This window comes from Bombina bombina, chromosome 12 (genome assembly GCF_027579735.1).
Source record: "Bombina bombina isolate aBomBom1 chromosome 12, aBomBom1.pri, whole genome shotgun sequence".
In the NCBI taxonomy this organism is placed as follows: domain Eukaryota; kingdom Metazoa; phylum Chordata; class Amphibia; order Anura; family Bombinatoridae; genus Bombina; species Bombina bombina.
In genome coordinates, this window is record NC_069510.1 from 149542732 (window position 1) to 149557121 (window position 14390).

At 38.9% G+C, this 14390-nt stretch overlaps 1 long non-coding RNA gene across 1 annotated transcript in view; it reads right to left on the reverse strand.

Annotated features, from left to right (window-relative positions):
* Window positions 1–3617: 3617 nt before the first annotated feature.
* The window catches only part of LOC128642901 (uncharacterized), a 25959-nt gene continuing 15186 nt past the window's right edge, over window positions 3618–14390 (reverse strand). Inside the window, exons 2-3 of the long non-coding RNA XR_008399729.1 lie at window positions 4394–4475; window positions 3618–3662 (exon numbers count right to left, since the gene is read on the reverse strand). This is a non-coding gene — a long non-coding RNA (uncharacterized LOC128642901). The remainder of the gene's footprint in view (window positions 3663–4393; window positions 4476–14390) is intronic.

The following is a 14390-nucleotide window of genomic DNA, read 5'->3' on the forward strand; positions in this document are numbered from 1 at the left end:
TGGCAATTGTCTCTCTAGACGCTTAGAGTACTGGACGATGAATTGCAACACTGCGTTATATTCAAACACTTGAAAGGGAAATGTATATGACTGAACAGGTTAATCATGGTTCTAGCAGTAAGGATGGAGAGAATTCAGATGAGGAGACTCCAGGAAGTAGCTGGGTCACTGTTAGGAGGGGAGGTTGAAGTGAGCGGATGAAAAGGGCCAGTTTTGAGCTGTTATACCCCAATAGATTTGCTTGACTGAGTGAAGATGTTAGGGATATTGGTTTGGGTGTGGCAATGGGGCATATCTATCAAGCCCTGTGTTTTCGCTGCTCCATAACCTGTCTGCCTGCTCTGAGGAGGCGGACAGACATTGCCGCAATTCATCCCGAACGAATACGATCGGGTTGATTGACAACCCCCTGCTAGCGAATCTGCAGGGGGCGGCATTGCACCAGCAGTTCACAAGAGCTGCTGTTGCAATGCTGAATGCGGAGAGCGTATTGCTCTCCGCATTCAGCGAGGTCTGTCGGACATGATCCGCTGATCGGATCATGTTGGGCAGGCCTTTCATAAATAGGCCCCATAGTCAGAGGGGCTATTCTGCCTAGTAATCCAGTGAACAGTTCTCCAGTAACAGAAGAGTTTGATACAAGTCTAGGCCCAAGACAGATGTTTGTTTAGTAGTAGAAGACTCTACTATAAGGAAGGTAGATAGGGTAATTTGTCATCCAGACAAATACAATGGTTTGCTGTCTTCCAGGGGCTTGTGTTATGCATATTGTGATGTGTAATGTTAGAGGGATCTGGGTTTGATCCAGGACAAATGAGAGAGTCAACAAGAGATTGAGTGTCCTCAAAATTACCAGAGCCATGTTGCTAACCCAGGTAAGGCAGAAGGAGCAAAAGGCCGTTATTTCCTGGGTAAAAACATGGTGTAAAATGAGGGCTTTGACTTTTAGTAGGCACTGGGCTGATTTTTTCACTTGGGCATAACTGGAACAGTAAGGAGGGATTGCACCTGATTGATATGGGTGCAGGTGTTTTGGGGGACAATAATGTTAGTACATTTAAAGAATAAGTACAAATATAATATATCTGACAGATTAGTCTGTGACTATGATACATTTGGAATATCTCAAAGCTTGGATCACAGAAGGGTGCACTTTGGAAATAACATATAAGAAAATTTTGAGGGACGATAACCAATCAGCAACAGAAAACTTAACCAAAATACATGTATTGACAACAAATGCAAGTGACATGACTGGTGAAATGGGGGAGTTTAGAGCTTTTAGAAGAGGACTATTATATTATTAGCATAACTGAAAACCTGGTGGGATGATTCACACTGACTGGGCAGTTTTACTTAGAGGGTTATACCTTATTTAGGAGAGATAGGGGTAATACAAGGGGAGGAGGAATTTGCATGTAACTGTATATTAAACCTGAGCTAAACCTACAATAACCTTATTATTAGGTACACGCTAACACCCCCCCCCCCCCCCCCCCCAGCATTAGTGACACAGAGGAAACTCAACTGCTAATGCAAATAGGAAAAGCTGCTAATAATAACAGTGTGAAATTATGGGAGAGCTTTAACTACCCTGGAATAATTTGGGCCAAGGAAACTAGCAATACAAATAATGGTTATAGATTTTTAAATACTCTCAAAGATAACTTCATGTCACGATTTAATAGAGGATCAGTGCAGGATGTACTGTAATAGCTTTGCAAGGGGAATTTGCAAAAATTGGAGGAATTTGCTGATAAATGGCAAATAGATTTCATTATGGTAAATGTAAGGTTCTACATATTTGACCATACAAATTATACAGACTTCTTATTATTTGAATGGGGACTAGACTTAGCAAAACAGAGTGAGACAAAATTGCTTTAGGCGTATTTAGACTAACCCGCAGAAAAGGTTAATGTGCAATGCCAGTGCCAGGCGGCTTCTAAGGGGAAAATCAGTTTACTGGCCCGTTTTACGATGGCATAATAGCAGAGGAAAGCACCCTATTTCAGTCACAGTTTAATTCGCTAAGTAAGACCCTTACCTTGCATATGGAGTGAAGTTCTGGGGCCAAATTTTAAAAGGGACATTGCAGAATTAAAAAAAGTTCAGAGAAGGGCCATACAATTAATAAGGAAAATAGAGGATTTAAACTTTGTAGAGAGGTTAGCCAAACTGGGTCTGTTTGCGTAGAAAAAGATATGCCTGAAAAGTGATTACTTTATAGTATTGTTAGTGTTACCAGTTATTTGTACTAACAGATTCCACAGCGCTATAAGTATAGGTATAAAATGAGGAGTGAAAGAAGTATCTGAGTCAAATGTGACCCCAAGACATCGGGCATGTGGGGGTTGGGATAATAATGTTATCATATAGCAGACATCCTCAAACTTGGCCCTCCAGAGGTTTTGGAATTACATTTCCCATAATGCTCAGCCAGCATATCAGCTGGCTGAGCATCATGAGAAATGTAGTTCCAAAACCTCTGGAGGGCCAAGTTTTTAGGGTGTCTGAGTTATAGAAAGAGGAGGGATAGAGATTTTGGAAGAAGTGGGAAATTAAGGAGCTCATTTTTTGGAGAGACTTTTCAGTTTAAGGTAGTGAGGAGGACATCCAAGATGAAATATTTAGAGAGGGCATGTTAGTGACACGGCGTTAGCAAGGAAGAAGGGGATAGGTCTGGTGCCGAGAGGAAGATTTGGAAGGTCATTAGCATAACAAATGATATTTTAAAACCTGTGGGGACTGCTATTAAGGAACCTTATGATGACTTATGGATAGAGAAGGGGACCAACGACAGAGCCTTGTGGCTTCACAATACCCCCAACAGTAAAGTGGTTAAAAAGTGCAGAGGATGCACCCAGAGAAAGCTACACTAAATGTGCGGGTTAAACAGGTAGGAAGAGAACAACAAGATCCTACAATCCATCCAAAAGAGAGTGCAGAGAAGTGAAATAGCACCAGAAAACAGTGAAGTATGTTACAGACGAGCGACACTCACAACTGGCATACCAAAAAGATAGGTGCAGAAAACTGGAATTACATTTTAATATATACATTTATATAAATATATGCAAGGTCCCATATACAGAGTTGGAGGAAGAGCTGTTTATTCTAAAGCAGTTGTTGGTGAGATGGGGTCAAAAAGGCTAGAGGAAAGGCGATTTAATCTCTAGCAACATAAATGTTTTTCACGGTAAGAGCAATCAAATTGTGAAACACCTTGCCTAAGGAGGTAGTGAATGCCAATACGTTAGATAAATTTAAAAATGGCTTAGATATATTTCTGGCTAAAAACAGAATTCATAGATAAGATTTGAGTCAGCTTTCTAATTGTTGCTTCTTTAGTGTAAATCAGGAAGTCTCTGTATAGGTTGAAATCGATAGACTTCTGTCTTCTATCCATCTCACCTACTATGATACTATGTAAAGAACTAGCCAAACGTCACAAACAACCACATAAGCCGCAGCAAGAGAGAACACACAGCATAATATGAGACACCAAAATCTACCCCTTCAATCCATGTGAGATACTTCATTGTAGCCAAAAATCCCGAACATAATCAACAGTGTCTTTCTGGTTAGAGTTCTTAATACATACCGCTAGAATTTGTCTCATTATATACAAGAGCAGTCCTGGAGCCAGGCAGACCACACACCTGCAAGACATGGGGACATATAATTTGCTGCCATTAGTAATGCTCCCAAAAGAATGATATTCACAATATTGATTATTATTACAGGGCTCACAATTCTGCTTTCATTTTATATCAGAGTAGTTGACTTGGTCAATGTCTATCCTTATTGCTTTGTGTTTAGAGCAGATCTCTGGCCTATGCACTAAAATCAAGAATATATTTTTCAAATTGATTGGTGAATCAGCGGTAAAAGAAACCCATTTTCAGCCCCTGTTTATGATGGTTTATCTATCTCTAGGAAGTTTTGTGAGCATTAAATGGATAGAAGGTCATAACTGAATTTGAATTAAAGCTCAGAGAGTTGGTGGTGGTGTGTATTGTACTGCAGAGGACTCAGTTTGTATCATACCAAACCCCCCGCTGGCTATCTCTGTAGAAGGTGTACTGTTTGAGTATTGTGTACACCAGGCCCCCTTGCAGCATATGTGTGTATGCTGCTAAAAAAAACTGTAATAACATGTACTAAAAGCATTTTTACTAATGGAGAAGTTAATTACAAAAAATCATCTACTATTTAATTCGAATTTGGACTTTCTATCCCTTTAATTAATACATTAAAAAGGCCTCTAACATAGAATAATTCGGGAAGATATATTTATATTTGTAACAGCTTTTATTAAACTCTTATTTTTATTTTGCTGTTCGCTTAATTTACTAATATATAAAAAACAAATGGCAAACAGAAAACTCACCAGCAGGATATAGATCAGGTGAAGCATCCCTGTGGTTTTATAAGGTCACACACATTTTAAGAAGTACCTGATATTTTTCCACCTTGAAAAAAACATATACTAACATTATATTAGGGGTTTTTAAGAAACATGAAACACATTTCTTGTAGATCTAGATAATACGTAGATAGTAGTGCCATAAAGCATTTTGAGTTATGTGCCATATTATAAAAAGGTCAAATTTAATAAAAACAGTGTGTGAAAAAAATATGTATATTTAATAAAATTTCCAAACATCTGTAAAATTACTTACACACTTTAGTGAGTGCCCCAAGTGTAGCCTGACTCCACCCCCCTTATCAGCTCTCCTACTCCAAACATTTTGTGGTATTCATGTAGCAAAAGTGTGCACGTGAGGATAATAAGGTATGCAAGCAAGGGGGTGGGTGAGGAGGGACACGGAGGTACTGCTACTGCTAATAAGAAGGCTTGCTCGTTTCACATGGGTGAATGTCACATGCTTTTGTGAAAACTTCAGCATTATACCTAGAGCACTGCCTTTTAGTCAGGTGTCCATGTGACTCTGCCCCCCTACTGTGCACATTGCACAAGTGCCAATACTGGCAGAAGACTATGGCCTGGATAGCACGCCTCCATATATGGAAATGCCCAGGGGCGAGGGGGAGCTTTGTTACAAACAAAACTATGCCTGAATTAAAGGGCGTTAATGAGGGTTATACAAACAGGAACCGTTTTTGCAGGGGTAAGCTTTGTCAAGGTAACTTATCTTTAGTTCATACTGTTTTATGTCCCTTTAATATGCTGCTGGTCAGAGATAAATGCAATCCAGACCTGAGCCCATGATCTGAAGATGACAAACACTAATATGATTAAGAATAGGCATAAGGCTGGATTGTCTTGGGGGGGCAGTTATATACAGTTTCTGAGTTGGAAATTGGCCCAAAAGTGTTGCTGAGGCAGAGTAGATAATGTCTATTCTGAGGATAAGAACTGGAGTCTAACCTTGGTCAGCCCATTTGAGGAAGGACGGTGTGACTGTGAATTTGATTGGGTAAGTGGGACTGCTTGTATAATTGAGAGATTCTATATGTTTTTTTTAATAGGAAACTTGGAGTCTATTAGTAAAAGAATTAATGGGACATTTAAAATGCAAAAAAAATGCATGTGTCAGAGTGAGTGATTTTTTAGAATTTTTTGTGGTTTTACAGGTTTAAACAGCCCAAAAGGTAAACTTTATATACTGAGCGTAAACATATAGAGGTCAAATTTATCAAAGCCTTCAACTGTGAATAGGTTGTAATTTCTGCGTCAAATTAGGCACACAATTGATACACCAATCTCAATTCGATCAGTTCGATCTCTAATGAAATAGAACACTTTCCATTTATAACAAAATATCCATTTAAAGGGTCACTACTGTAAAATTGGTTTCCATTAGCTAATTATATCAGCCACAGAGTATTAAATATAATTTCTCCTTTAGATTTAGTTTTGTATTTGAAAAAGCTGTTTCTTTTAGCTCATAGTGGTTTCCCCTTGGACTGCTTTACCGTTGCCAAACCCTGCCTGCCTGATCATTCTAGTGGTTTGCCCTTGGACTGCTTTACCGTTGCCAAACCCTGCCTGCCTGACCATTCTAGTGGTTTACCTTGGACTGATCTACCATTGCCGCTGAAGACTACCCTGCCTGTGGTGAGTGCTGCTTTCCTCATCTTGCTAACTTTCTCGGCTCTGGGATATTCCCTATCTTTCCGGCTCGATGCCGGGATAACAAGACTACTGGCCGAGTTCGGTCTGATAGAGGAGTATCCCACGAGCATTACATTATACTTGGGCTATGGAGCTAGATGAGGTGGCACAAGCAGTTTATCTTCCGGGACAGATTTTGGGAACCCATACCACACAGTTGCAGAATATGGATTCCAAGCTAGAGGCTATTACCGCTCAACTCTCCTTAGTAGTTACAGCGAGGAATACCGCTCCTGTTGTTGTACTGCCAGTCTCTACTTGTAGTACTGCGGCTTCTTCCTCTGCTTCTGGGATTATAACCCGAATACCATTGCCTGACAAATATGAAGGTACTACTGATTGCAGGGGTTTTCTTAACCAATGCAAGCTGCACTTCCGCAATGATCCTCACACCTTTCAGTCTCACCAGTCAAGGGTCACCTTTATCATTTCCTTAGTGAAGGACAAGGCCCTAGCCTGGGTCTCTCCCCTTTTGGAACAGAACGCTCCACTCCTGCATGATGCTGATGATTTCGTTTCTGCATTATCTTCTGTGTTTGGGACTTTTAGCCGTACCTCTGCTGCAGAATTTTCTCTCCTGGACCTCCACCAGGGCAATAGAACTGTGGCACAATTTGCCATCGAGTTTTGCACCTTGCATTTGAAACCACTTTGGGCTGGCAGTGCTCTCAAGGCAGCCTTTAGGAGGGGTCTGGCATGAACGCATCAAAGATGAACTCACCTATCGTGGTGTTCCTTCTTCTTTGGATGACTTTATAACACTTTGTATCACTCTGGACTCTCACTTCCAGGAGAGACAAGAGGAAAGAGACAGAACTAGGAGGGTCCTTCCCTCCGGTCCTCCTATTCATCCGGTTTCAGCAGTATCCTCTACCCCTTCAACTTCTCCAGCCATCCCAGTAGAGGAACCCATGGGTCTTTCCTCTTTCAAACCCTCAGAGTCTGAAAGACAGAGAAGAAGAAGTTTGAGACTATGCTTTTATTGTGGTTCAAACTCCACCAACTAAAGGACTGTGGACATTTGTCCGGGAAAAGCTAATGCTTAGGGGATAAACACTGGGGTATCTCTAAGCACGATCACTACTAAATTCCCCTCATTCCACTCGGATTCTGGTACCTGTAACCCTTACCTTCCTTCAGAATACAGTCCACACTCAAGCCTTCATTGAGTTCAGGGGCAGCTGGAAACTTTCTGGATCACCGCTTTATGATTCAAGCTGGCTTACCTCTTCTGCAGAAAAAGACATTGTCTCAAAATGAACTACTCTGGATGGCACCCCCCTTGGTTCAGGGTTGATCTATTTTGAATCAGCACCCCTGACCCTGACTGTGGGGAGTCCTTCATATCGAACAGCTACAGTTCAAGGTCATTCATTCCCCAGCACAGCCTGCCATCCTTGGTCTTCCTTGGCTGTCGGACATACAATCCACAGTTCAACTGGGCTGAAGGACAGCTGGCCTCCTGGGGTGACTCCCGTTTCCACTCCTGCCTTGGCTAAAGTCACTCCTCTGCTCTCCACATCCCCATAGCCAGTATACAGACTCCTCCAAACCTTCCCTCAGTATATGCAGACTTCACTGATGTCTTTGAGAAAAAAGCAGCCGACGTGCTGCCACACCCCACCGTCCTTTATGACTGCAAGATCCACCCTCTTTCCCAGAGCCCCACTTCCTAAAGGGAGGACGTATCCACTCTCCAAAGCTGAAACTAAATCCATGGAGAAGTACATCCAAGAGAACCTAGCTAAAGGTTTCATTCGCCCTCTGCTCCTCTCCTGCTGGGGCAGGCTTCTTCTTTTTGTCAGTAAGAAGGATGGTGGGCTCAGACCCTGCATCGACTACAGAGCCTTGAGCAACATAACTATCAAGAATTGCTATCCCATTCCTTTGATCACACGAACTATATGACTCGCTCCAGGATGCTCGCTTCTTCACTAAGCTGGATTTATGCGGAGCATATAATCTGATTAGTATCTTTCCAGGCCACGAATGGAAGACCGCCTTCAACACAAGATCTGGGCATTACCAATACCTTGTAATGCCCTCTTGGGCTGTGTAATGCCCTTGCAGTCTTCCAGGCATTTGTCAACAATGTCTTCCGTGACCTCCTCAACCGCACTGTCATCGTCTATCTGGATGACATCCTTGTTTTCTCTTCCACTTTGGAGAAGCATCATAAACACGTGAGAGAGGTACTTCAACATCTCAGAGACAATTCTTTGGTAGCCAAGCTAGAAAAATGTGAGTTTGATCAAGTTCAGATCCAATTCCTTGGTTTATGCCATCTCGAAGAAGGGTTTTGCCATGGATCCTGCTAAAACACACCCGCAGTTCTCGAATGGCCTCAACCTACTTCATTAAAGGAATTACAGAGGTTCTTGGGGTTCTCCAATTTTTACCGCAAGGTTTATAAAAGAACTTTTCTCAAACAGTCGCACCTCTCACTGAATTGACAAAACGGAACAAAGACTGTAAACTATGGCCTCCTGAAGCCATGAATGCCTTCTCTTGTCTGAAAAAGGCTTTCTGTTCTGCTCCTGTGCTCTGCCATCCAGATCCTGACCTACAGTTCACTTTAGAGGTTGATGCCTCTGAGATAGGGGCTGGAGCAGTTTCTAACCCAAAGGAATCCTTTGGACTTCCAAGTCACACCCTGTAGCCTTTTTCTCTAAACGCTTTACTCCTGCAGAGAGGAATTATGATGTGGTAATCGTGAACTCTTCGCCATTAAGATGGCTTTGACTTAATGGCATCACTGGTTAGAGGGCACCGCCAATCTTATTCAGATTCTCACCGACCACAAGAATCTGACTTACCTAGAAACTGCTCATTGACTCAATCCTCGACAGGCCAGGTGGGCCTTGTTCTTTTCCTGTTTTAACTTTGTGGTTTCTTATATTCCTGGGACCAAGAATAAGAAGATGGACGCCCTTTCCTGTCAGTTCCCTCACTCAAGGTATTCCTCCCCTATTGAACACATCATACCTCCTTCCTGTGTGGTAGCTCAACTGAATACCACCATTCTTCAAAGACTGCAAACGTGCCCAGTCTAGTAAACCTCCTGAAGCTTCCGTGGCTTTCCGATATCCTTTTTTTGTTTCTGAATCTACGTACTCCTATACTCTCCTAGGGCACATAATAGTAAACTCTCAGGACATCCTGGTTTAACAAGAAACTTTTAAGCATCTTTCACAAAACGTATGGTGGCCTACTATGAAAGTCTGATGTTTAGGATTATGTGAAAGCTTGCACAACTTGTGCGCCAACAAAACTCCCTGATCCTTGCCTCCTGGCTTGCTCCAACCATTGTCCATTCCCAAACAACCATGGACACACATAACAATGGATTTCATTGTAGACCTTCCTCCCTTCTGACCACCATACAGTTATCTGGGTTGTGGTGGATCGCTTTCCAGACTGGCTCATTTAGTACCCCTAACCAAACTGCCTTCTGCTCAAGAATTATCATCTCTTTTTCTCTTGCATGTGATATGACTTAATGGCATATCCTGTGAATATTGTTCCCTACAGAGGGTCCACACTTCGTCTTCTACCTTTTGGATGAGCCTTTTTGTAAGTTGATTGGAACCACTGTTTCCTTGTCTTCTCGCTACCATCCTCAGACCAATGGACTAACTGAGAGAGTAAACTAGGATTTTGAAGCCTACCTTAGAGCCTTTGTCAACGCTCGCCATACCAACTGGTCTGAGTTGTTACCTCTAGCTGAACTGGCAAGAAACACTCATTGGCACTCTTCTCTTCGATGTTCTCCATTTCAAGCCACAGCAGGGTATCAACCTTGTGTCTTCTCTCTATCTGCTCAGTCCACTAGGGTTCCTGCTGCAGACCGACACGTTACTGAACTCACCACTCATTGGCAACGTATTCGCTCTCAGCTACGTTCAGCTGTCTCTAGATATAAAAAGTTTGCTGATTGTCATAGAGCTTCTGTATGTGCCATCCCAGTGGGTGAATGTGTTTGGGTCTCTACTCGACATATTCGTCTACGCCAACCCAGTCACAAATTGGGGCCTAGGCCCTTACAATGTCCTGAAAAGACTGTCTCCTGTTGCCTACCAAGTGGCCTTACCCAAAACCCTATGCATACACCCAGTCTTCCACATCTCACTACTCAAGCCTTACATCAAGAATAGATATACCTGGCTCCAAGCTCCTCCTCCTCCACTCCTGGTCCATGGTGACCCTGACTATTATGTAACTAAGATCCTGGACTCCAGATACAGGTGCAGACAACTGCAGTATCTAATACATTGGAAGGGTTACTCTGTGGCAGAGCGTTCCTGGGTTCCTGTCCGTGATGTGCATGCTCCATCTTTGGTCTCCAGAGTCCATGCTGCTCATCCTTTGAAGCCGGCTCTGGTTCCCAGAGGAAACTGAGAGGAAACTTGAGAGGAGGGCTATATCATGCTGCGCCGCTCTAGCCATTGCTAGAAGAGCAGCATCTCCTTCCCTGCTTGTTGCCAGGGGCTGTGTCGGGTCCGGATGCGTGCTGCGCTGACGTCACCGCTGCACGCTCCTCTCTCACTGATAACGGTCCGGACGTCTGTGGCATGAATCCTGTGCCTATGTAAGCCTATTCAAATCACGGCCCAAGTATAGGTGCTACTTTGTGTGCTCCTGGGTGTGATTGATCATTACTGCTGTATTGCCTTATTGTGTTTGAACCCTGCCTGTCTGACTACTCTGCCTGTTATACCCCTGAATTACTGGATTGATATACTGCTGCTGACCCCTGCTTGTCTAACTACTCTACCTGTTTAAACCCCTAAATTGCTGGGACTGATACTCTGCTGCTGAACCCTGCCTGTCTGACTGCTCTGCCTGTTATACCCCTGAATTGCTGGATTGATACTCTGCTGCTGAACTCTGCTTGCCTGACTACTCTGCCTATTAACCCCTATTATTCTGGATTGCCACTCTGTTGCCAAACCCTGTCTGCCTGACCATTCTAGTGGTTTCCCCTTGGACTGCTTTACTGTTGCCAAACCCAGCCTGCCTGATCATTCTAGTGGTTCACCCTTGGACTGCTTTACCGTTGCCAAACCCTGCCTGCCTGACTATTCTAGTGGTTTACCTTAGACTGCTCTACCATTGCCGCTGAAGACTACCCTGCCTGTGGTGAGTGCTGCTTTCCTCATCTTGCTAATTTGCTCTGCTCTGGGATATTCCCTATGTTTCCGGCTCGATGCCAGGATAACAAGACTACTGGCCGAGTTCGGTCTGATAGAGGAGTATCCCACGAGCATTACAGGGGCAGCCTACTCAGGTAGGTAGCTGATAATATTTCAATGTATTCCAAGCACTAGAAACAACTTCCCACTATGGGGTTGATTTCTGATACTGCCTCTTGCTTACATAGCCTTTCTAAAGACAACATTACAGCATTCATCTTTTCAATGTAGGTGTCAGTTTCAGCATGCAAAGGGCTAGATTACAAGTGGTGCACTAACAGTTGTGCGCAAGCGAAAATGGGTTTATTGGGGCTTTTTGTATGGGTCAGAAAAGGCACGCATATTATAAGTTGAAAGTATACACGGTCGCTTGAGCGCAATTTAATTGAACGTGTGTCAGGATAGCGCAACTTCAGAGCTCTGGTTAACTGTTGTTACGCTCAACTGAAAAGCTGCACAAAACACATCAAAATTATAATTAAAAATGCAGTTACACTCATAATAACACAGTCTAATAAAAATTATTAAAAAAATGCAATAAAAAGTTATAAAGGATCAAAGATATGAGGTCTGAGGTGTTAGAAAAAAAAGGATACAAAGGGATTTAACATAGAGATACTTAAATATACATGTCTAAAGATGTATGTGTATGTATATATATGTATCTTTATATACAGTATATGTGTACATATGTATTTATGCATAGATATATATATGTATCTTTATATACAGTATATGTGTACATATGTATTTATGCATATATATATATATATGTATCTTTATATACAGTATATGTGTACATATGTATTTATGCATATATATATATGTATCTTTATATACAGTATATGTGTACATATGTATTTATACATATATATATATATATATGTATGTATCTTTATATACAGTATATGTGTACATATGTATTTATACACATATATATGTATCTTTATATACAGTATATATGTAAATATGTATTTATGCATATATATATATATATATCTTTATATACAGTATATGTGTACATATGTATTTATGCATATATATATATATATGTATCTTTATATACAGTATATGTGTACATATGTATTTATGCATAGATATATATATGTATCTTTATATACAGTATATGTGTACATATGTATTTATGCATATATATATATATATGTATCTTTATATACAGTATATGTGTACATATGTATTTATGCATATATATATATATATATATATATATATTTATCTTTATATACAGTATATGTGTACATATGTATTTATACACATATATATGTATCTTTATATACAGTATATGTGTACATATGTATTTATGCATATATATATATATATATATATATATATATGTATCTTTATATACAGTATATATGTAAATATGTATTTATGCATATATATATATATATATATATATATATATATATATCTTTATATACAGTATATGTGTACATATGTATTATACACACATATATATATATATGTATCTTTATATACAGTATATGTGTACATATGTATTTATGCATATATATAATATATATGTATCTTTATATACAGTATATGTGTACATATGTATTTATACACATATATATATATATATATATGTATCTTTATATACAGTATATGTGTACATATGTATTTATACACACATATATATATATATGTATCTTTATATACAGTATATGTGTAAATATGTATTTATATATATATATATGTATGTATCTTTATATACAGTATATGTGTAAATATGTATTTATATATATATATATATATATGTATCTTTATATACAGTATATGTGTACATATGTATTTATGTATATATATATATATATATATATGTATCTTTATATATAGTATATATGTACATATGTATTTATGCATATATATATATATATATATATATATATATATATATATACACAGTATATGTGTACATATGTATTTATGTATATATATATATGTATCTTTATATACAGTATATGTGTACATATGTATTTATGTATATATATAGATATATATATGTATCTTTATATACAGTATATGTGTACATATGTATTTATATATATATATATATATATATATATATATATGTATCTTTATATACAGTATATGTGTACATATGTATTTATGTATATATATATATATATATATATATGTATGTATCTTTATATACAGTATATGTGTACATATGTATTTATACACACATATATATGTATCTTTATATACAGTATATGTGTACATATATATTTATGCATATATATATATATGTATCTTTATATACAGTATATGTGTAAATATGTATTTATGTATATATATATATATATATATATATATATATATATATATATATATATGAATCTTTATATACAGTATATGTGTACATATGTATTTATACATATATATATATATATGTATCTTTATATGCAGTATATGTGTACATATGTATTTATGTATATATATATATATATATGTATCTTTATATACAGTATATGTGTACATATGTATTTATGCATATATATATATATGTATCTTTATATACAGTATATGTGTACATATGTATTTATGTGTATATATATATATATATATATATATATATATATATATGTATCTTTATATGCAGTATATGTGTACATATGTATTTATACATATATATATGTATCTTTATATACAGTATATGTGTACATATGTATTTATGCATATATATATATGTATCTTTATATACAGTATATGTGTACATATGTATTTATGCATATATATGTATCTTTATATACAGTATATGTGTACATATGTATTTATGCAGGGTGATGGGGGAAACCAGACGCGGACTCCTTGCCCAGTGTGCTTAGAGGAATGTGGCTGCACCTCACTGACGAGGCCCATAGAAGGCCGAAACGATCGTCTGGGGTTGTCATGTTCCTTGTTCAGAGGAGAATTGCCTGGTATTTCGGGGCTGGACTGACCTTACTTGGCAGGATCAGACTGATATACTTCAGGAAAGTTTTCTTCTGTGAAAAGCACACTGGTCTAAAAGAGGCTGCTTCCGGGTGGTAAAT